Source organism: Hyaena hyaena, unplaced genomic scaffold (genome assembly GCF_003009895.1).
Source record: "Hyaena hyaena isolate Hyena2069 unplaced genomic scaffold, ASM300989v1 scaffold_1259, whole genome shotgun sequence".
Lineage (NCBI taxonomy): Eukaryota > Metazoa > Chordata > Mammalia > Carnivora > Hyaenidae > Hyaena > Hyaena hyaena.
Genome location: NW_024081885.1, coordinates 178548 through 202549, shown reverse-complemented (window position 1 = coordinate 202549; position 24002 = coordinate 178548). Strand labels below are relative to the sequence as shown.

Sequence of the window (24002 nt, the reverse complement as noted above, 5' to 3'; positions counted from 1 at the left end):
GAGAGCTCAGCGATACAATCAAAAGGAACAATATCCGTATCATAGGAATCCCAGAAGAGGAAGAGAGAGGGAAAGGTGTTGAAGGAGTCTTGGAACAAATTGTAGCAGAGAACTTCTCCAACCTGGGGAGGGAAGTAGACGTTGAAATTCAAGAGGCACAGAGAATTCCCCTCAGAATTAACTTGAATTGATCTTCTGCCAGACATATCATAGTGAAAATGGCAAAATATAAGGACAAAGACAGAATTCTGAAAGCATCTAGGGAGAAAAGAGCCTTAACATACAAAGAAAAACCTATCAGAGTGGTGACAGACCTATCTACTGAAACGTGGCAGGCCAGAAAGGAATGGTAGGAGATCTTCAATGTGATGAACAGAAAAAATATGCAGCCAAGAATCCTCTATCCAGCAAGCCTATCATTCAGAATAGAAGAAGAGATAAAAGTCTTTCCAAATAAACAATTGAAAGAATTTGTCACAACTAAACCAGCTCTACAAGAAATCCTGATGGGGATTCTCTGAGGGAAATGTTGCAGGGAACAAAAGATGCTAGAGAAACACCATAAGCATGAATCCCACAAATGACACAATTACTCTAAACCCATATATTTCAATAATAACACTGAATGTAAATGGACTAAATGCTCCAATCAAAAGACATAGGGTAGCAGAATGGATCAAAAGACAACATCCATCTATTTGCTGTCTACAAGAAACTCATTTTACACCTGAGGACACTTTCAGATTGAAAGTAAGGGGAAGGAGAAATATCTATCATGCGACTGGAAGACAAAGGAAAGCTGGAGTAACTGTACTTATATCAGACAAACTGAACTTTAAACATAGTAACAGGGATGAAGAAGGCCATTATATAATAATTACAAGGTCTGTCCATCAGGAAGAGCTAACAATTATAAATGTCTATGCACCAAACATGGGAGCATCTAAATACATAAAACAATCACAAACAGAAACAGTCTTAAGATAAGAACGTGCTAATAGCAGGGGACTTTAATACTCCATTTATAGCAATGGACAGATCAACTAGACAGAAAATCAATAAAGACACAATGGATTTGAATGACACATTGGACCAGATGGATTTGACAGATATACTTATAACTCTACATCCTGAGGCTATGGAATTCATATTCTTCTCAAGTGCACACGGCACATTCTCCAAGATAGATCACATACTGGGATGTAAAGCAGCCCACAATAAATATAAAAGAATTGAGATCATACCATGTACACTTTCAGATCACAATCTATGAAACTTGAATCAATCACAGGAAGAAGTTTGGAAAACCTCCAAAAACATGAAGGTTAAAAAACACCCTACTTAAGAATGAATAGGCCAATCAATTAGAGAATAAGTTAAAAATATATGGAAACAAATGAAAATGTGAATATAACAATCCAAACTCTATAGGATGCGGCAAAAGCAGTCCTAAGAGGAAAGTACATTACACTCAAGGCCTATTTCAAGAAATTAGAAAAAGCATAAGTGCAAAACCTAACAGCACACCAAAAGCAACTAGAGGGAGAGCAACAAGAGCACCCCAAACCCAGTAGAAGAAGAGAAATAATAAAAATTAGGGCAGAAATAAACATGTAGAAACCAAAGAAACAGTTGAACAGATCAATGAAACCAAGAGCTGGTTTTTTGAAAAAGTAAGCAAAATTGACAAACCTCTAGCCCGGCTTCTCAAAAAGAAAAGAGACAGCACTCAAATGGACAAAATCATGAATGAAAATAAACTGATAACAACCAATCCCCCAGAAATACGAGCAATTTTCAGAGAATACTATGAAAAACTATTAGCCAACAAACTGGACAACTTAGAAGAAATGGACAAATTCCTAAACACACACTACCATAATTCACACGTGAAGAGATAGAACATCTGAACAGATCCAAAATCAGTGAGGCACTGTGCTTCCCCAATCTATGGATTGTTTTCCCTTGAACAGAGGGCATCAAACACACTACTAAATTACTTCAGTTTTGTCATTTGACAATACTCATAAAATGTACATTATAACAATGTTTTTCAAATGCCTGATGACCTATTAATTGCAATGGAACCACTAGTAGAAAAAGAAAGTTTATATATATATATAAACTTTCTTGAGACTCAGCCTTGAAGACTGAGATATAATAGATTTAGGATATAACCTTAAAAGTCACTCATTAAAAAAAAAATCTCTGAGAAGATTCTCATATGTGCACAGATTTAGGGAACCTTGCATCACAGTAAACAAGTCTGATAAATCTTTAAGATGGAAGATATAAATATTTTGAATAAAAGCAACTACTACTATCTAATGTTAGTGTTTGCTATTTTGTTATTAATAATGAATTTTACTCATGCCTGATGTACATATGAAGAAAATCTAGGCTTAAGAAGCTGTAAGGAAATGTGTGATGGCAGCAAATATCTTTTATTTTTATTTACTGACTTTGAAATTTACTTATCACTTTTATAATTTATACACATTCTTTTGTGTGGTCTTCAAGTGAATTTGAATATATTTCATGAAGTGTTGACTCGATTTCATGAAGAGTTTTCACAGAGAGTACAAAATTGAATGACACGTTTTAATTTTTCTGTGGTAATTAATATTAACTTTCCTAGTTAATCCAAGGCTCCATGTGGATGATACAAAAATAGCTTGCTTCATTTCATATGCATAACAGATGCCATTATATTTCTACACATCAAATAGTGTTTTCATATTGTTAAGAACTGAGTGTAGTATTTCAGTCTGAATTGTTTCAGTTTTTTTTTCAAGTCAATAATACAAGCCTGCAAAATTAAAATGCACTACTTGTGTCAAACATAGCAAAATCATTGTTTGTTTATTTTTTAAGGTGCTAATAAAAAAGATTAATGATACTGCTGGATAATGAAACAATCTGCCAGGAGGCAAGCTCCAGAATATAGAGTGGCAGAGTAGCAAGGAGAGCTCAGGGGAAAAAAAATATTTCTCTCTTTAAATACATTCAACAGAATTCTTTTTTACCATCCAACTGACATTTGGGGTTTAAAAGAGTTGGTTTTCTTTTTATGTGTTGCTCAAATGTCTTGGAGATTATTTACTTCCAGACAGGAAGCATTTGCATTTGAAGAGATTTTTGTCAAACAATCAATAAGTGTATTTGACCTTCATAAAAGCTCTATTTCCTAAACAAAAACACCCACACTTAAAAATATTACACACAGCTAAACCTCATTAATGCAGACCCCATAACTCAAACTGATGATAGTTCAAGGAAGTTACCCTCTGAAGATAAAGAAGAGTTCTATCAAACAAATTTAGAGTTCATTAAGCTCAATGGAGAAAAGAGGGGTAATCAAAGTTTTTATTTTATCTAGGAAACTATTTCAAGTATTTTCAGTTGCACAGAAATTACAAATATTTGCATGTAAAAAAATATCATTCTTTCCAGTAGAGTCCAAGGTGCTGTAGTAGCCTATACTTGATTAACTTAGTTACCTATGCCTTGATGAATCTGAATGCTTAGAAAATCAATGTGATTGGGGAGCCTGGGCGGCTCAATTGGTTAAGCATCCAACATCAGCTCAGGTCATGGTCACAGTTTGTGAGTTCAAACCCCGTGTTGAGCTCTGTGCCGACAGTTCAGAGCCTGGAGCTTGCTTTGGATTCTTTGTCTCCCTCCTTCTCTCTGCCCCTCCCCTACTTGTGCTCTGTCTCTCTCTTAAAAATAAACATTAAAAAAAGAAAATCAATGTAATAATGATAAAAAATGATGGCAGCCATGTATCAAGTGCCTTAGACACTAGGCATATAGCTCTTTACATAATTTGTTTCTGTTATGTTAAATGTATATAAGGTACATATTAATTTACAGATAAGAAAGCTAAGGCTCAAAGTCACATAGCTTTAAGGAGCAAATAAGTTGGCTTTAAAACCTTTGATCTAAACCAGTAGTTTTCAAAGTGTAGTCCTTGATCCAGCAGAATTAGCTGTTGATACAAATATTCGGGACCTACTCCAGGTCTGCTGAATCAGGAACGCTGGAAGTAGAGTCCAGCCATCTGTTTTTAAAAAATCCTCCAGGGGTGCCTGGGTGGCCCAGTCTTAAGCGTATGGCTTCAGCTCAGGTCATGATCTCAGCATTCGTGAGTTCAGGACCTGCATCGGGCTCTGTGCTGACAGCTCAGAGTCTGGAGCCTGCTTTGCATTACTTTATACTTACATCATTTTCAATTTTAGCTATTCACATTTCAAGGGCTCAGTAACCACATGCAGCCAGTGGCAATTGCATCACACACTGCAGGTCCCTTCATTACTTCTTTGAACTTATCTCCTAATACTTGCCCCCTCACTCATTCAGATCTAATATTCTCTTACTCTATACCTGCTATTCCTTCTGCTTAGAATATTCCTAGCCTGACACCCAAGTGATTTACTCCCTCATCTCCTATAAGCGTTTGGTTAAATGGTACCTTCTCTAGTTATGTATATTTGCAGTGCCCCTTGGACTGTATATCTCCCTTACAGGATTTATTCATCTGTATGAAACTTGCCAGTATTTTAATATTGAATATCGTCTACATTTTAAAGATTGTTTAGATCCATAAAATAGAAGTAAGTTCTAGAGGGTAGGGGTTTGTTTTGGCTTTTTTTTTTTTTTTTGGTTTATTACTGCTGTATCCCCAGTGTTAAGTACAAGATAGTAGTAAACAATGAAAAATTATTGAAAGAAATAGTTTAAAATAAGCAAAAACATATTATTTAGACCTTAATACATAGTAGTGACAACTAATTCTGGTTTGATATACTCGAGGTTACCTTCCAGGAATCTCAATAAATCATTTATTCAGTAAATATTTAATAAATTAGTACAGCATACTAGGTATAGGAGTAACAAGGGATCTATGAGAAATTATATCTGCCTTAATGGTGTATGCAGTCTAGTTAAAAAGGTAGCCATTAATCAAGCAATCAGATAAATTGATATTTACAAACACTATAAAATGTTATGAAGTTACAATACTACTCAGCAATAAAAAAATTATTGATATATACAACAACTTGAATGAATCTCCAAGGAATTATGATGAGTTAAAAAAAAATCCCAGAAGGTTATATATTGTATGATTCCATTTATGATAAATTTTTTTGAAATGACAAAATTATAGATATGGAGACTGATTAGTGATTGCTAGTGTTTAGGGAGGTGGTGAGGGTGGATGGGAAGTGGGTGCGGTTATAAATGAGTAACAAGAAGATTCCTTGTAGTGGTGGAAATATTCTCTATTTTGGCTATGTCAATGTCAACATCTTGCCTTTGCTATGGTACTATAGTTTTACAAGATATTATGATTGGGAGAAACTGAGTTAAAGGGATACAGGAACCTTATGTATTATATCTTACAACTGCACATGAATATACAATTATCTCGAAATGAAAAAGAAAAGTAGAGGGGGCTATGAAAGCATAGAATGGATCTCGTGAATCCAGAGGGCTTCCTTGAGGAGGTAGCCATATAGGCTATGAGGATCAAGTCTCTATCTCTAGCCTCAGACATATTTATTAAGCACTTGATGGATAATCAGGCTCTAATAGAAAGTACTGGACACAGGGGAGGGGACAGCATTCTAGGCAGAAATATTCATTTTCTGTATGGAGGATGAACTAGACGGGGAACAGTGGTCGACACAGGAATATTGGGTGGCTATTATAGTAGTATAGGCAAGAAACAGTGGTTATATATTCTTGTGTGATATCAATCATGATGATAATTAAATGGACTTAATAGTTATTCAGGATGTGAAATAAAGTGACAGTTTTAAAGATAGATGAAAATAAATTATATTGACTCATTTAATAAAAACGTATCTTATATTTTAGTAGTGCTGGGAAACAGTAGAGTATTGTGATTTTGAAAAGGTTATAAATAACCTATACAAAGTAATACATACCTTTCAGAAATTACCTTGATTTGCAACACATGATATTTGCACAAGACACTAATGGATGCTGATCTACCTGTCACACAAAGAAAATAGCTGTCAATTGTAAATCTTTTCTTTCCAATATATACTCATTGTACAGTTCCAGAGAAAAATGAAACTCTATCAAAGTCACCTGTATGTCCCCATTCACTTATGCATTCATTCACCATATTAAATAGTAGCTACATTCAGACATTAAATATACAGATATGAAGTGATTTAAGTCTTATCACAGCTTAGGCTCTGGAGGCCTTTGGACTTGAGTTTGAAATCTGGCTCTGTGCTTATATCAGCATTATGTTATGTGAATTACCTATGTTCTGGACATCAGTTTCCTCATCTCTACAATAGAAATAATGGTATAAAGTCTTACTTTATAGGATTTCCATGTCGTCATATACAACAAATATTCAGTTGTTATCAGCCTAGCCATCTCTGTTAATTGATGGCAGACCACTTCCTTCTTCTTTACACTGTTCCACTGACTTCTGGGAAACAATCATTTCTAGCTTTTCCTAATAATTCTGACAGTTATTTCTCTTGTTTCTTTAAGGATACATTTCTTCTATCTATTCCTTAAAAATTAATTTGTCTATGACTCTGCTCTCAAAACACTGCCTCACTTTACTCAGTCTTTCCAGGACTCTCATTAAAGCACATAGGTTTCATAAAAGCCATATAGAGTATAAACATCAAGTCTCTGTCTCTAGCTTCAGACATATATATTAAATGCTTGATGGAGTCATTTTCCTAGATTTCCCAAGGCCTCTCGAGTCAAACATGACCAAAACTAAATTTATCTTACCTCCAAAGTATGCTCTATTTGCTATCTTGCCTAATGTCACAACGACACCACCTAGTCATCCTCAATAGAATCTAAAAATATCCTTGAATTGCATTCTCACCCCCAAATAATGTTTTTTTTTAAATGTTTTATTTATTTCTAGGAGAGAGAGAGAGAAACAACGTGAGCAGGGGAGGGTCAGAGAAGAGAGGGAGATACAGACTCTGAAATAGGCTCCAGGCTCTGAGCTGGCAGTCAGCACAGAGCCCGACGCGGGGCTCGAACCCACGAACCGCGAGATCATGACCCAAAAGAAAGTCGGACGCTTAACCGACTAAGCCACCCAGGCGCCCCTCAAATAATGTTATAAATAATCTCTTACATATGTATTTAAAATCTTTTTTAAGTTTATTTATTTATTTTTGAAAGGAGAGTGAGTGTGAGAGAGCACAAATCAGGGAGGGGCAGAGACAGAGACAGAATCCTAAGCAGGCTTCCCTTTATCATACAGCCTCAGGCTGGGTTCCAACCAAACAGTGAGATCATGACCTGAGCAAGCTATTACCTTGATAAAGTCAAAAGTCAGATGTTTGACTGAGCCACCCAGGAGCCCCTTGTGTGTACATTTTATATGCTAATAATATATTCCTACCCTGAAGTAAAAGATATTTTCTCTTGGTTGCAAAAGTTTTGGAGTTTTGCTTTTTATATTTAAATCTTTATCAACCTGAGATGTATATTTGTTTATAGTGTAAAATATGGAATGAATGTAAGTATGTTCTTAAGTGTAACTAATTGTTCCAGTACTATTTATTTAAAAGTCTACATTTTTCTGTACCTATTCATAGTTCCCCTTTCTTTTATATATCAGTTTTCTAATAGTGTGGGCTCATATTTTGGCCACTGTGCAAAGTCTATCTTTGTAATAATAATACATTTCTTCCCAAATATTTATAATATCTTATATTTTGCAGCATGTTTCCCCCTTATTTTTAGAAATTATATCGCCTATTGTTTATATCTTGTGTATTATTATATATTTTAGGATTTGTGTGTCAAATTTTAAGACAAACATCTTTTTAGAATTTTGAGAGGAGTTGCATTTAATTTATGGATTAATTAAAAGATTGTTGTCATATATGCTATATTATTTGCTCTTCCAAGGTGATAACACTTCACTCCATTTAATTAAGTTTATGATTTTCACTACATTTGTATAATTTCTACAAAAATTTTTGTTCCAATTTTATTAGTTTTATCTCCAGGCACCAGTTATTGCCATTACAAATGGGAACTTAAAAAAATAAAATTTTTAATGTTTATTATAGGTGCTAAGGGGACCCGAATATGCCATCTCAAAGTATCGCTCTTTGCCATAAGGATTATTTTGAGCTGATTATTTTTAAGAAAAACATAGACACAGAAAAAGCACTGAAAACCAAGCAGAAGTTACCCTTTTGTAAGAGATGTTTATATTTATAAGGGAAATCTCCATTTGTAAGGGTGTATCCCTCTGTGTAACAGGAAGAGGAAGATGACTAAAATTCTAAACTTAATACTCTTGATAATGGATAATGCAGCTATTAAATCTGTATATCAACCTTAACATTGTTTAGTGGGCTTTGTCTGTTAATCTCCAACATCTTTCTTTTCTCTTTAGCTGGAGATGGTATTTAAATTGTTGGATTGGGCCATTTTGGGGAGTTACTCAGTTTTCCCAGGTATCTCCCATGTATACAGGAGGTATACATGTTATTAAACTTCTCTTTTTTTCCCTATTAATCTGCCTTTTTATTACAGGAGATTCTCAGTCTAGAACCTAGAAGGGTAGAGGAAAAATTGTTCCATAGGGGAAGGAAAGGACACATAAGATAAAAACAGAGAAGGAGGCAAACCATAAGAGACTCTTAAATACAGAGAACAAACTGAGAGTTCCTGGAGGAGAGGTGCGTCGGGGGATGGGTAAAATGGGTGATGGCCATTAAGGAGGGCCCTTCTAGGATAGGTAGTGGGTGTCATATTTAAGAGATGAATCACTGCTCCTGAAGCCAAAACTACACTATACGTTAACCAACTCTAAATTCGAGTTAAAAAAAAAAAAACTGGAAAAAAAATGTTCTTCCTCTACAGTGTATAGGAACACAAATAACATTTTTGCATTGATCTTTGTATCTCTTCAGTTGTTATTGTGGGAGAACAAAAATGGTATATCTGTGCAATGGAATATTGTTCAGCTATTAAAATGAACAGAGTACTTATGCATGCTAAAGCATGTATAAACCTTGAAAACATTTTTTAAAATTTTTTAACTTTTTTTTTTCCTGAGAGAGAGAGACAGTGTGAGCAGGGGAAAGTCAGAGAGAGAGGGGAAAACATTTTTTTTTAAGTGATAGAAGTCAGTCACAAAACGCCACATATTGTATGATTCTGAAAAAAGACTTCAACTACCTGCATTTTGACCTTATCTCAACCCAGGTAAAAGACTCTGTGGGCAAAGTATCCCATGACAGGAACCCAAACTAATCCCTCAAGCAATAAGGGCTACTCTGAGCCAGCAAGACTCTGTTTGGTTGACCCCAATGATCAACCTGACCTTTACTGTCCACATGCATGTACTCACCAACCTTTGTTCCACATTTCCTTATATCAACCTAGAAGTAGTTTTAGCACTTCAGGGACAGTCTTTGAGACATTAGTCTGCTGTTTTCCCAGTGTTGGTCTCTCTGATATAAATTCATTTCTTGTTTCACCACCACCAGACTCTGCCTTTGAATTTTGTTAGCAGCAAATTGCCAAATTTGTTCTATTTGGGACCTGCAGAGCCAGGTGCTCTTGTACGCCTGTGCCCTGGGTATAATTCCATTCATATGAAATGTACAGAATAGGTAAATCCAGGCGCACCTGTGTGGCTCAGTCGATTAAGCATCCAACTTCACCTCAGGTCATGATCTCATGGATTGTGAGTTCAATCCCTGCATGAGGCTCTCTGCTGTCAACACAAAGCCTGTTTAAGATCCTCTGTCTCCTCTTCCCTTTCTGCACCTCCCCAGCTCTCATGCACATGTGCTCTCTCTCTCTCTCTTAAAAATAAACATTAAAAAAATAAAATAAGGGCTCCTGGGTGGCTCAGTTGGTTGAGCATCCAACTTTGACTCAGGTCATGATCTTACAGTTCATGAGTTCAAGCCCCTGCATCAGGCTCTGTGCTGACAGCTCAAAATAAATAAATAAAATATATAAAAAATAAACATTAAAACAAAAAGAACAGGAAAATCCATACAGACAGAAAACAGAGTAGGGACTGATGGAAACTGAGGGTAAGAGAATATGAAGAGTGACTGCTAATAAATATGGGGTTTCTTTTAGATTGAGAAAAATATCCTGGAATTAAATATAGGTAATGGTTGCACAGTTCTGTGAGTATACTAATAAATGCTGAGTTCCATAATTTATTTTTTACATTTTTTAAAAATTTATTTCTGAGAGAGAGAGACAGCGTGAGCAGGGGAGGGTCAGAGAGAGAAGGAGACACAGAATCCGACGCAGGCTCCAGGCTCTGAGCTGGCTGTCAGCACAGAGCCCGATGCGGGGCTCGAACCCCCCAGTCGTGAGATCATGACCTGAGCCGAAGTCTGACGCTTAACTGACTGAGCCGCCCAAGAGCCCCTGAGTTCCATACTTTAAAAGGGTGGATTTTATGGTATGTAAATTATATCACACAAATAAAGGGGGAAAAATTAAGATAAGGGTTTCACAGATCTTGGCTATAAAACTACTTGCACACACACATGCACATGGTAAGTTGTAATCTACTGATATAGGTTCATATTGATTGAAATTCTATTCACGTTTCCATTTTATATTGTGTTATAGAAAGTTATTTTTTCAAGAAATAGTCTATTTCATATAATTTGTTGGCATAAAGTCATTCACAGAATTCTCTTATAATGTATTTTCCTATTATATCATATTTTATTTAACTTTTTTTGGAATTGACAGTAGTAGGGTTTTCACATTATCTAGTTTGCATTATTGCTGGGAGTGGAAGTCCTTGTACAAATTCAATTATCCATGTGTTTTGACAATACTTTGTCAAATGTTTCTTGAAGTCATTTCCTCCTCTTCATGATAATGACTGGAATAGTTTCACCCTCCATTTTCTCATGTGTAAGCTATCTTCTTAATGAATTTCACTGCTTTTGATCTCTTAATCATTAATCATTCTTTACAAATCTACCACAGTTCTTTTTTTTTTCATTCAGTGGGTATATATTTTATGCCCTTTAAGATAAATATAAAATAAAATTTCTTTGTTTAAAACCTTTGCCTAGGGGCACCTGAGTGGCTCAGTCGGTTGGGCGTCTGACTTCGGCTCAGGTCATGATCTCACAGTTCGTGGGTTCGAGCCCCGCATCAGGCTCTCTCTCTCTCTCTCTCTCTCTCTCTCTCTCTCTCAGAAATAAATAAAACATTAAAAGAAAAAACAACTTTGCCTAACCTTTCAAAGCCTACCAACAACATAAAATATAATATTATGTGTCTTCCATGATTTAGTCTTTTTAATTTTCTAGTCTTATTTCCTATCATACCCTGCTTCACGCTTTATGCTTCAGCATTATCAAACTACCAATAGTCCTTTGTCCACACCACCCTACTACTCATTTCTATGATTATTCTCATATTTCTTTGCCTTGTTTGCCCTACCCCCCTCCAGCCCATATCTCCATTCACTAAACTAAGTCCTATTTATCTTAAAGGCTTCACTCAGAGGTTACTCCCTCCAAAAATCCTTTCTTGAAGCCTCTCCAAATCTACGGATCCTGTTTTGCTTCACACCTTCTGTACTTTCCTAATATTCTGCACATCTCTCAATTGTACTTCCACACTGTTTTATAATTCTGAGACTCTGTATCCTTTTAATCTCTAGAACTTAGAGTCTTAATGGGCAGATATCTGTCTTATATTTTGGTTCCAAGTGCCTAGTATGGTATTTGATATCTAGAAAAATCTTAATGAATATCTGTTGAATAAATAAATTAGTGATTAGAGAATAAACAATTTAAGTTGAACTAGATTTTTTCTTAGGTTGAACTAGATTTATTAAGAAAAATAAGGTTTAATGTTAGTTTGGTGTCAACCTTTACAGAGTTTTGAATGTAAGCTTAATATGGATCTCAATTTATCATGAAATTTTTCCAAATTTAGAAAATCATATTTAATTCTCTGGCTTCCACTGTACTAAACTTTTTCCTCTTTTTAAATGATATGTTTTAAGAAAACATTTAATTATCATTAATTTTCAATATAAATTTATCATTTATTACTGTACATTTAAGCACATACAACTTTTATAGGTATTTAAGTCAAACTATACATAAATATAAATCTTTTAAAAATTTACTACAATGAAAATTGTGATATAAGAGGAAAATATGAAAGGAAAATCTTACAACATATTTTAAGCTCTTTTAATTTAAATGACCTATTAAAAGTTATTATTTGTGATATTGTGATTTATAAGAAATATATTTCAGATAACCAAAGTATATTTCTCATGTATATTTGGTCTTCATCCACGGTTCCTGACTCATAGCTCCCCAAACCCTTAGAAATTCCTTAGTAATAAGAACAGTGGGAGCATCTTCTATTTGTTCTCTTCTCAGTTCCTAAAATTGCTTTAGATCCATAAAAGTAAAAGAAATAATGTCTCATTGTTTGTAACAAGTCCTTATCCACAGCAACTGGGTTTATGTTAATGAGGTGACTTTTGGAAGGTACCTAAGAATAGGGGCTGGTTACCAGGGGAAGCACCCAAGAATACAAGGTTGGAACAGTCAGTCCTACCCCTCATCTCCAAGGAGAAAGAGGATCTGAAGGTTGATTTAAGAGCCAATGGCCAATGATTAATCAATCATGCATTATATCATGAGTTATATTCTTTTACAATAAACTGCAGCACTATCGACAATAGCCAAATTATGAAAAGAGCTCAAATGTTCATTGACTGATGAATGGATAAAGAAGAAGTGGTACATATATACAATGGAATATTACTCAGCCATAAAAAAGAGTGAAATATTACCATTTGCAACAATATGGATGGAGCTAGAGTATTATGCTAACTGAAATAATAAGTCAGCCAGAAAAAGACAAATACCATATGATTTCACTTATATGTAGAATTTAAGAAACATAATATAGGGACGCCTGTGTGGTTCAGTCAGTTAAGCGTGGCTTCAGCTTAGGTCATGATCTCACGGTTCATGGGTTCGAGCCCTGCGTCGGACTCTGTGCTGACAGCTCAGAGCCTGGAGCAGCTTCAGATTCTGTGTCTCCCTCTCTCTCTGACCCTCCCCTGCTCACACTGTCTCTCTCTCTCTCTCTTAGAAATAAATAAAACATTAAAAAATTAAAAAAAATAAAGTGATTATTGAAATGTTTTAAAAAAAGAAACATAATAGATGAACATGGGGGAAAAGAAAGAGACAGGAAAACCATAAAACAGACTCTTAACTATAGAGAACGAACTGAGGCTTCCTGGAGGGAAGAGGGTGGGGGGATGGTTTAAATGGTGCTGGGTATTAAGGGGGGCATGTGTTGTGATGAGCACTTAGTCTTATATGTAAGTAATGAATCACTAAATCTTACACCTGAAACTAATATTAATATTGCTTTTTAAGAAGATGGATATAAAACTTCATATTTACACTGTATTTTCTTATAAAGCATTATAACTTTTATTTGAACTCTCATTTAATTCATCATTAATTTCCATAATTTTAAGGGATTTGATTTCATCTGAGGATACTTTTGATAAACATTATATTAGAAGACAATAAGGAAAAATATACCCCTAGGCAAAGCTGCCCTGCCATTTAGTTTTGCACTCTGAAAGCTAATTTCTTTTCTTTATGGATTGATGACTGCAAAACAAGAATTGTGTAGGTATAGTAAAACTCAGTGGATATCAATAGATCTAAATTTTCTATCAATTGTTGATTATCTGAAGGCCAGTTAACAAGTTTCTAGCTATAAATGGCTATAGCTTATCTCAGGTCTCTGTCTGCTTACCCTTAGGCTCAGAATTACTGTTTAGTACCTTAAAAAGCAGGGGAGAAAAATAAGGCAATTTGACTCTTTGACAATATCTTTGGAACAATTGGATTTGGGGAAGAAGATTCAAAACAGCATGGCAAGCTATAAATATTATCTCCTATTTGTTGTGAATATAGTTTCACAGTTCTGCTGCATTGCAGAGGCTAAGTCATTGGGTTGTGCAGAACGGACTGGCAATTCTAGAGTTGAAATTATTGTGGGCTGAAATTCTAAATGATTTGCATAATTTGAAGTGTCTTTTTGTCATATTTTGCTCATATGCACTAAACAGTAATTAGTTTTTAAAAATTCTTAATGTTTCATTTATTTCTGAGAGAGAGAGAGACAGAGTGAGCAAGGGAGGGTCAGAGAGAGAGGGAGACACAGAATCCAAAGCAGGCTCCAGGCTCTGAGCTGGCTGACAGCACAGAGCCCGACGCGCGGCTCGAACCCACCAAGTGGGAGATCATGACCTGAGTTGAAGTCGGACGTTTAACCGACTGAGCCACCTAGGCGCCCCTAAACAGTAATTATTAATAAAAATTATTATAGCAGTGTACAATTATAAGAGTACATATATGTTTTTTAAATGAGTCTTAGCTTATCTATTTTTAAACAACCTTTTTCAGAACTTAACGGTAATTATCAGTCCCATTTTGCAGCCGAGGAAACTGAGACAAGGACAAATAAAGAGGATTCTCCTAGATACACTGCCACATCTTTTGCTCTGAAACAGCATTTGTCAGACTGGGGCACACAGGAGACAATCTGGATGGTCAGGGGGGAAAAAAAGGATTAAATTGTGATAAGGGAATTTGCCCAAAGTTCATGAAAGTCAGCTTAAAAATAAAGTACTCATTTCAATTAAAACCTCAAGTATACTCATTGGCTGATGACCAAGTGTTTCTTTTATAGAGGGTTCATTTATTTCAATGCTCTGTGCTGTAGGAGGCCAGTGCAAAGGGAAAATAGTGTAAGGAGAGTTAAGGAGATATAAAATAAATCTTGTCAGCTGTCCTACTTTTTCTCCCATTAGAAGAATTATCAGTCCTAGAATTGAAACATTAAAATAGCACTTGGAAGTGGCTTTAATTTTGGTTAACTAAATATAAAATGACATTTTCTAAAATCTTTCTTTGAGAGCCTAGCTTTTCAGGCTAACCTACTACTATGTGTACAAGAAAACTAGTGTTTTAATCAAAAACTATTCCAGAAGTAGTATGGGGCAAAGGAATCACAATCCATATCTGCAAACCTCTAATACCCTGAATTTATCTTGTGAATTAATAATAATATAAGAAAAGTTCTTAGAGGAAATACTTTTAATTTCTATAAACTAAAAGCATACATGTATTAGTATGGGGTATGGCATACACATACAAAATATGTCCTTATATAAAAGATTTTTTAAAAGTATTCTTAATCCTGAATATAGAATTAGCATATTACTGATCTTAAGCCCTTAATTCCAGTTTATGTCCTATTCTTTGCATACCAAATAGATTTATTCACAAAAGCTTAACTTGTCAAAAGACCCAGGGAACAAAGTTTATTCATGTACAAACACAAATTACAAAATCAACAGACTCCTCTTCCTTTCCCTTGAATGAACATTAACATTAAATCTACTTTTCCAAGCACAGTAATTCATACTGAGCTGCTGTGATCTCTGCAATTCCCACATCTTCCTTAACCAGAGCAGTGTCAGGAATTCACAGGACATACAAATGTCACAAATCTTACAGGCTGATTATTCTCTTGGGAACCATAGCTTAATAGATTCTAATATTTCCTTTATTTCCATGTGTATGTGCCTATGTCTGGGATATGTGTTTGGGAGATGCTAATTAGTAAGCTATTGCTTCAAAACCTTAAATGTGATAATATCCCTTTTGATTTTCCTCTCTGACCCTTAGGAGATCTGCCTTTACAACAACCAGGTACTCCTTAGAGAGAGAAAAGAAAAAAAAAAAAAACTGTGATCATTGTTTATCATAATTTTGTGCTCACCAGGTGCTATATCTGCAAAAGCATTTATAAGACCATGATTTTAAGCTCTCTTGGTCTTTAAGTGAGTGATTGTATATAATCATTAAGTGCTGAGTAAAAAAACCAAAAACAAAAACAAAACTGCTATTGATAATGGAAAATCTCATTTTGACACGAAGAGTTTCAATACTCTTAATTTAAGGGGCTGTTAGTATTATTTGCTCTTAGATATCTAACCCATTCTCTACACTACTACCACAACAATATCCTTGAAGCACAGTATGATGTCACACCCCTGTTCAAATCCTTTCATGACTCACAGTTGTATAAAAAGTAAAGTAAACTTGGGGCGCCTGGGTGGCTTAGTCGGTTAAGCGTCCGACTTTCGCTTAGGTCATGATCTCGCGGTTCGTGGGTTCGAGCCCTGCGTCGGGCTCTGTGCTGACTGCCAGCTCAGAGCCTGGAGCCTGTTTCAGTCTGTGACTCCCTCTCTCTCTGACCCTCCCCTGCTCACGCTATCTCTCTCTCTCCTAGAAATAAATAAAATATTTAAAAAAAAAAAAAAGTAAACTTATCTTACAGTCAATAATTGAGGAAATATACTTGAAATACTCTGTGACCATGGAAGAGAGAGTAATTTAATAGTATCCAGGGTTAGGAATGGGAAAAATATGAGTCAGAAATAAGATAGATCTTTACAAAATTGATGATAGTAGAGCTGGTTCATATTAACTCAATAAGTATTCTCAAGACAAATTGGAGAGTTTATTTATTACTGATAATGGAACCAGTCTGTGAAATAAGAAGTTATGCTTATACAAAAGGCTTGACACACTTGAGGAATGCAATTGGTTTTGTTATCTCAAAAGAAACAAGATTCAATGGAGGTGACTGGCGATAAATCTGGGAAAGTAGGTAAGGTCTAGGTCATGATAGGATTTAAATGTGATGCCAAGGTTTTAAGCAGGGTCCATATATACGTATATTTGTGTTTTTCAAACTGATAAATCTTAGGGCAAGAAGAGAGTAGAGGAAAGAAAAGAAATGAGGAAGTTATTGCAGTGATTCAGTCAAGAAGTAATAAAGGCCTAAACTTTGGTAGCAGTGGTGGAAATGGAGATTATTAGAGATTTGGAAAGCAGAAATGAAATGCCGTGGGGACTGATTGGAGGCAGTATATTATGAGAGTAAAGTCTCTAAGGTGATATTCACATTTCTGATTTTGATAACACTAAGTAAGAGGTATAGAAAATATAGTTGAAAGAATGCATTGGTGGTGGAAGAAGAGGACTAGATGGAATTTGTACATTTGGAGTTTCAAGATGATCTTTTACTGATGCATATAAGACCCTCCATGATCTGGCTCCCACTCTCCTTTGCAGCCTCATCTCCACTATATCTTTTCCCAAAATGCTGTGCTGGCCATACATGAGTAGGGTCAAAAAAACCCCTACTCATTCCCTTCTCTATGTTTTTGACTAGAGGTAGTGGTTTTGCTTATTAACCTTGCCCTATAATTTATTTACTAATTCAGGCGTTTGCTAGAAATATTTATTGAACATCTACTATATGCCAATTCTGTTATAGATGTTAGAAATGTATCAGGGAATAAAACAAACAAAATCCATTGTCCAATTGTTCTAAATATGGCTATAGCTCTTAAAATATCTTCTATGAACATTTCTCAGATTGTACCTGTTAGAATCACTCATTGGTATCATCTACATAGTGCTTTGCTAATCTAGTATAGCATCCATCATAGTTTATATTTGATTATGTGCATACTCTTTAGACCAATACTGTTCATAGAACATTTTATAATGATGGAAATACTCATTAATGTGGTTATTAAACCCTTGAAATGCATCTAATGTGACTGAGGAACTGAGTTTTAACTTTATTTAATTTCAATTATTATATTATCTATAGCTGGCTAGCAATTATCATATTAAATAGTAAACCACCAATTCTTGATGGGGAAGGGCAACCATTTTTATTTGACTCAATACATGAGTTAATTATGTGAGCTTTGAGATCATACATAGCTGAATCTGAATTATTATTTCACCATTTATTAGCTGGTAGCTTTAGGGAATTTACTTCTATGGGTCTCAATTTTTTTGAAGTATAAAATGAGACAGCATTAACATTTTGGGTTAAAATTAAAATATTATTACTAGACAAATTTCACTTCTAAGAAGGTAGGTAGACAGACATCCCTTTCCTCATCTTTCTTACTAAGTACAGACAAAAACCCTGAATATAATATATGAAACAAACATAAGTAGCTGACATATCAACTAGTGAGCCATGAACTCAAATCATGATATTATAGTGAGTTCCCTTGGTTTTATTTCTGCTCTACTTCTTAGACTAGGAGCTGAAAAAAATAGCAACACACAAACATCAAGAGACATAGACAAAAAATAAAGAACTTGCTTTCTCTAGCCAAAAAGCCAGGAAAGAGTCAGTCTAGCAAGATAGAAAACTTTTAGACAATAACCACTCAATTCTAGCCAGCCACCACAGAAAAACTTGTGGACCCACTTCCACCAGCAAAGGTAGAAGTCTTGCTAGCCTGTCATGAGGTGTCCCAATTCTCTCTGTCCCCTTTTTGGTGGTGTTAAGGCCAACTGAAGTGCTAAGACTTTTATCCTCAAATGGTGGCAACAAGCAACACCCTCCATCCAGTGGTGCCAGCAGAAACAATTTGAAGAGACTGTTCTACTTCAGCCTGGCAATACCAAGGCACCCTTCTCCCTACCTCATCTGAGTAGCATCAGAAAAGCCCTAGTAGAATCAGGGCTTTTACTACCTTATAGATATTACCCCTGGTGCCAGTGGAGGCCATATGAGGAACATTAAGAAGGCACTTCTATCCCTCCAAGCCAGTAAGGTATCTTGGGAGAATAACGGGTAGCTATTATTGGGAGAATAAGTTGTGTACATAATGTAATACTTGGAGCAACCATTAATAAGCTCAAAAACACCATCAATAAATAAAAAGGGAATTTAAAGAAATGTTTAACCCACCAGAAGCCAAGAAAAAGCAAACAGAAAAATGAAAAGCAGAAAATAGATAGCAGAGTTAAGCTGTAAGATATCAATGACTATGTTAAAATAAATGGTCTAGGGGCTCCTGGGTGGCTCAGTCAGTTGAGCATCCGAGTTCAGCTCAGGTCATGATCTCACAGCTTGTGAGTTCGAGCCCCATGTTGGGCTCTGTGCTGACAGCTCAGAGCCTGGAGCCTGCTTCAGATTCTGTATCTCCCTCTCTCTCTGCCCCTCCCCTGCTCACACCCTTTCTCTGTCTTCTCAAAAATAAATAAACATTAAAATTTTTTAAAATAAATGGTCTAAATACAACAAATAAAAGACAGAAAATGGCACATTGGATTAAGAAACATAGTCCAACTATATACTGTCTACAAGAAACTCACTACAAATGTAATAGCGTAGTCAGGTTGAAAGGTAGAGGGTGGAAAAAATTATAATGCAAACACTAATCAAGGAGATCAGGGTGAGTATATTAATATTAAATAAATTTCAGAGCTAAGAAAATTACCAGAGACATTACGTAAAATTGTCAATTCAAAAATATATAACAATCTTACATGTGTATGCATCAAAAAAGAAAAACCAGAAATATATCTTAAGCAAAAACTAATAGAATTGAAATATGAAATAGACAGTTAGACAATTATAATAAAAGACTTCAACACTTCTTTTCAACAAATGACCGAACAACTGGACAGAAAATTAACAAGTATATAGAACTCAACAATAACATCAAACAAGCAGATCTAATTGATATTTATAGAGCACTTCATCTCCCAAAAGAAGATAACACATTATTTTCAGGTTCTCATGGAAGATACACCAAGACAGATGATACGTGAGCCATAAAACAGACCTCAAAAAAAATTTTTTTTAAATGTTTTTATTTATTTCTGAGAGAGAGAGAAAGACAGCGTGAGCAGGGGAGGGTCAGAGAGAAAGGGGGACACAGAATCTGAAGCAGGCTCCAGGCTCTGAGCTGTCAGCACAGAGCCCGACGCGGGGCTCGAACTCACGAACCGTGAGATCATGACCTGAGCCGAAGTCGGACGTTTAACCCACTGAGCCACCCAGGCGCCCCTCAAAAATTTTAAAATAATTGAAATCTACAAAATGTGTTGTCTGACCACAGTGGAATTAAACTAGAAATCAATAACAGAAGGATAACAAGAAAATCCCAGAAAACTTGGAAAACAAACAATAGACTTCTAAATAATGCATGAGTCAAAGAGGAACTATTAAAGAAAAAAAAACTTAATGAATATAATAAAAATTAAACGTATTAAAGTTTGTGGTACACCATTAAAGTAATGCTGGGAGGGAAATTTATAGTGCTTTAGCAGACTCTAGAAAAGAAGAAACATTTCAAAGCAATAAGCTAAGTTTTTATCTTAAGGACCTAGAAAAAGAGAGCAAAATAATCCTAAAGGAAGCTAAAGGAAGAAAATAATAAAGATCTGAAATCAATAAAATTGAAAATGGGAAAACAATAGAGAAAAAAAGTTTAAGAGCTAATTCTTTTAAAAGACCAAAAACATTTACAACTTTCTAGCAAGACTTGCAAAAAGAAGAAATAAGATACAAATTACAAACATCAGGAATTAAACAGGATATCATTAAAGACCCTGCAGACATGAAAAAGATAGTAATGGAACAATAAGAACAACTATTCAAAAATAGACTTGGGGTCGCCTGGATGGCACAGTCAATTAAACATCTCACTTAGGCTCAGGTCATTATCTCACAGTTCGTGTATGGGCTCAAGACCGCCTTGGGCTCTGTGCTGACAGCTTGCTCGGAGCCTGGAGCCTGCTTCTGATTCTGTCTCTCTCTTTCTGCCTTTCCCCTGCTTGTGTTCTGTCTCTCTCTTTCTCTCTCTTTCAAAAATAAATAAATAAATAAATAGATAAATAAATATTAAAAAATTAAAAAAGTAAATTTGACAACTTACACAAAATGGATCAATTTCTTGAAAAAGACAAATTATCATGACTTAATATGAAATATATAATTTGAATAACCACATAAGTATTAAGGAAATTGAATTCATAGGTTAAAAACTCCTCCAAAAGAAGTCTTTACGAATGAATGGTTTTACTGGAGAATCGTAGAGTACCATGTGCTCAAAGAAGAAATAACATCAATTCCATGTAATTACTTCTAACAAATATAAGGAAAGAACACTTGCCGATTTATTTTATGAAGCTCCTGTTACTGATACTAAAACTAGACAAAGATAACATAAAAAACTTTTATGAATATAGATGAAAATCCTCAATTAAATATTAAATTCAACAGCATATTAAAAGGATTATACACCATGCCCAAGTGGGATTTGTCCCAGGAATGCAAGAGTAGTTCAACATACAAATTCAGTGTATTTTGTGTATTTTGTATATGTATTCTATACTCCATACAGATACATGTTTATTTTTAACTTTATAGAAATTAAAATAATATCCTCCAAGAACTTTTGTTAAAATACATACTTGATAAGTTGAAATTCATAGAATTAAATATTTTAGCTCTGTGAAAAATCAACTTGAAAGAATAAAAGTGTAAGTTATAGATTGGGAGAAAATATTTTCAAACCTCATATCTCACATATGAGAATTCTCAAATGCATCAGTTAAAAAAAATAGACAAATGACATGATTCCCAACTAAGACCTACAGATGGCAAGTAAGCACATGAAAAAATAGTCAACATATTAGCTGCTAGGTAAATGCAAGTGAAATGTACTATGAGATATTACTGTACACCTATCATAATGGTTAAATATACACTATATAGAATATATAAACTATACAAATAGTGACAACACCAAATGCTGGCAAGGACACAGAGAAACTGGGTTGCTCATACATTAGCAGTGAAATGTGGAATGGTTCAGCAACTCTGAAAAAGCATTTGGTGAGTTTCTTAAAAACAAACAAATAAACCCCACTAAACTTGTGATGAACATATAGCCCAGCAATTGTACTTAGACATTTATCTCAGAGAAACGAAAGCATATATTCCATCAAAACCTTGTATATGGATATTTGCAGCTGATTTATTTGTAATAGCCCCTAATTGGAAATAACCCAAATGTCCTTCACAGGATGAATGGTTAAACAAATCATGGTACAGTGATACCTTGGAATACTACTAAACAATAAAAAGGAATGGGATATTGATACAAGTAACAACCTAAATGAATCTCCAGAGAATTATGCTTTGTGAAGGAAGCTGATGTCAAAACCTTACATAGTATATGATTCAATTTACATAACATTCTTGAAATTACAAAATCATAGGTGGAGAACTGATTAATGATTATCAGTGGTAAAGGATGGGATAGAGGGTTAGGGAAGAGTGTGGGTGTGACTATAAAAGGACAAAATAAGGAATCCCTGTGGTGATGGAAATATTTTGTATCTTGACCATATTAATCTCAATATCTTGGTTGTGGTATTATACAATAGTTTTGGTAGATGTTATCATTGGGCAAAATGTGCAAAGCATACAGACAGGAACTCTATTATTTCTTATAGGTTCATGTGCATCTACAATCCTCTATAAATAAGTTACTTAAAACAAATACATGTGGAACGATTAGTACCATGACTAACAACCAAAAAGTGCTAAGTAAATGGCTTGGCACAGTAACCTACTCAGTGTCTGCATATAGAACATAGGTAGTATTTGCTACACAAGAAAGATAGTTGAATAGGGTTTTTTTTTTTTCCCCTGCAAAAAGCTTTATTTCCAGTTGGGTCACAACTTGAGCAAGGACTCCAGGGTAGTTAAAAAGCTGCATCTAAGGAGTGCTTCTAAAGAGAGGTTCAAGCAGAAGACTTGACACCAGGGGGATGCAGAAGGGCTCCAGAAGTTCTAGTTGCATTTGAGGGTGAGCCTTTTGAAGAACTACTTGCCCAGGTGAGCCTAGTGGTCAGCCATCTTGTGGAGATAGTAAGGTGATTGCAATCTTCTTGATGAGTTTTACCTCCTCATCCAGGAAGTGGCTCACCAGCAATTCACAGAGATCTGTGCAGGCAGAGGGGTCTGTATAGGCTGAACTCAGGGCATGCAGATCCAAAAAGGCCTGGTTCAGGTTATTCTCTAGGGCCATGCTAGCTTCCATGGAATCTAGGGTTTTACCCCACTCATTTAGGGATGACTGTTGCATGTCCTGGAAGAGGGCATGGCCATTGAACTGTTTTTGCAACTTCAAAAACATTGGGCCAACTCCCAGAAGAAGTGGCTGATGATGAAGTGGCCTTCACTCTCCAGAACTACACCTACAGGGTGAAAATAGAAACCCAGAGGGAGGGAGGCGTCATAGGCCTGCAGATGCATGTTGACTGGGCCGTTGACTGGTGTCCTCCACCCAATTCATGGAATAATTCTGATAAATCTGGGAGCTCATGGTTGGTCAGCAATAAGGATCTCAGCACAAAATGGTGTTGGCTGGTCCTGAAGGTAGGGGATGGCTGAGAAGATGGTTCTGGAGGTTGCAAGAGGTTGGATGGGGCTTGAAGAAGGGGTGTCCTTCTAGGTCTTGTTCTCTACAAACACTGTGGAAGCAAGAGACAGATTCACATAGTACCAGGAGCATCCCAAATAGGGTTTTTTTTAATGTTTTTTTTTTCTTTTTTAATTTCTGAGAGAGAGAGAGACTGAGAGAGAGAGAAACAGCGTGAGCAGGGGAGGGTCAGAGAGAGAGAGAGACGGAGATACAGAATCTGAAGCAGGCTCCAGGCTCTGAGCTGTCTGCACAGAGCCCGACGTGGGACTTGAGCCCACGAACTGTGAGATCATGACCTGAGCCGAAGTCGGACGCTTAACCGACTGAGCCACCCAGGCGCCCCGCAAATAGTTTTTAATTGAAAGCCAGTCACTTCTTTAGGACAAAACAAAATTAGAAGTTGTAAGTGTTGCCCTATGGTTACTGATAAGCCAAAGCTTTTTTGGTAGAGAGAAAGAAAGTCTGAAAGAGGAAAAGGGTACTCTGGATAAGGACGAGAGGAAAGAAGGGAAGGAAAGCTATTAGGGAGAATGACAATAGAGACAAAGATGGAAATACGTAAACACATTATTGTTTTTCT

At 35.6% G+C, this 24002-nt stretch overlaps 1 pseudogene; it reads right to left on the bottom strand.

Moving 5' to 3' along the window:
- Window positions 1-22739: 22739 nt before the first annotated feature.
- Window positions 22740-23323, bottom strand: LOC120224798 (annotated as a pseudogene).
- Between the last annotated feature and the right edge of the window lie 679 nt (window positions 23324-24002).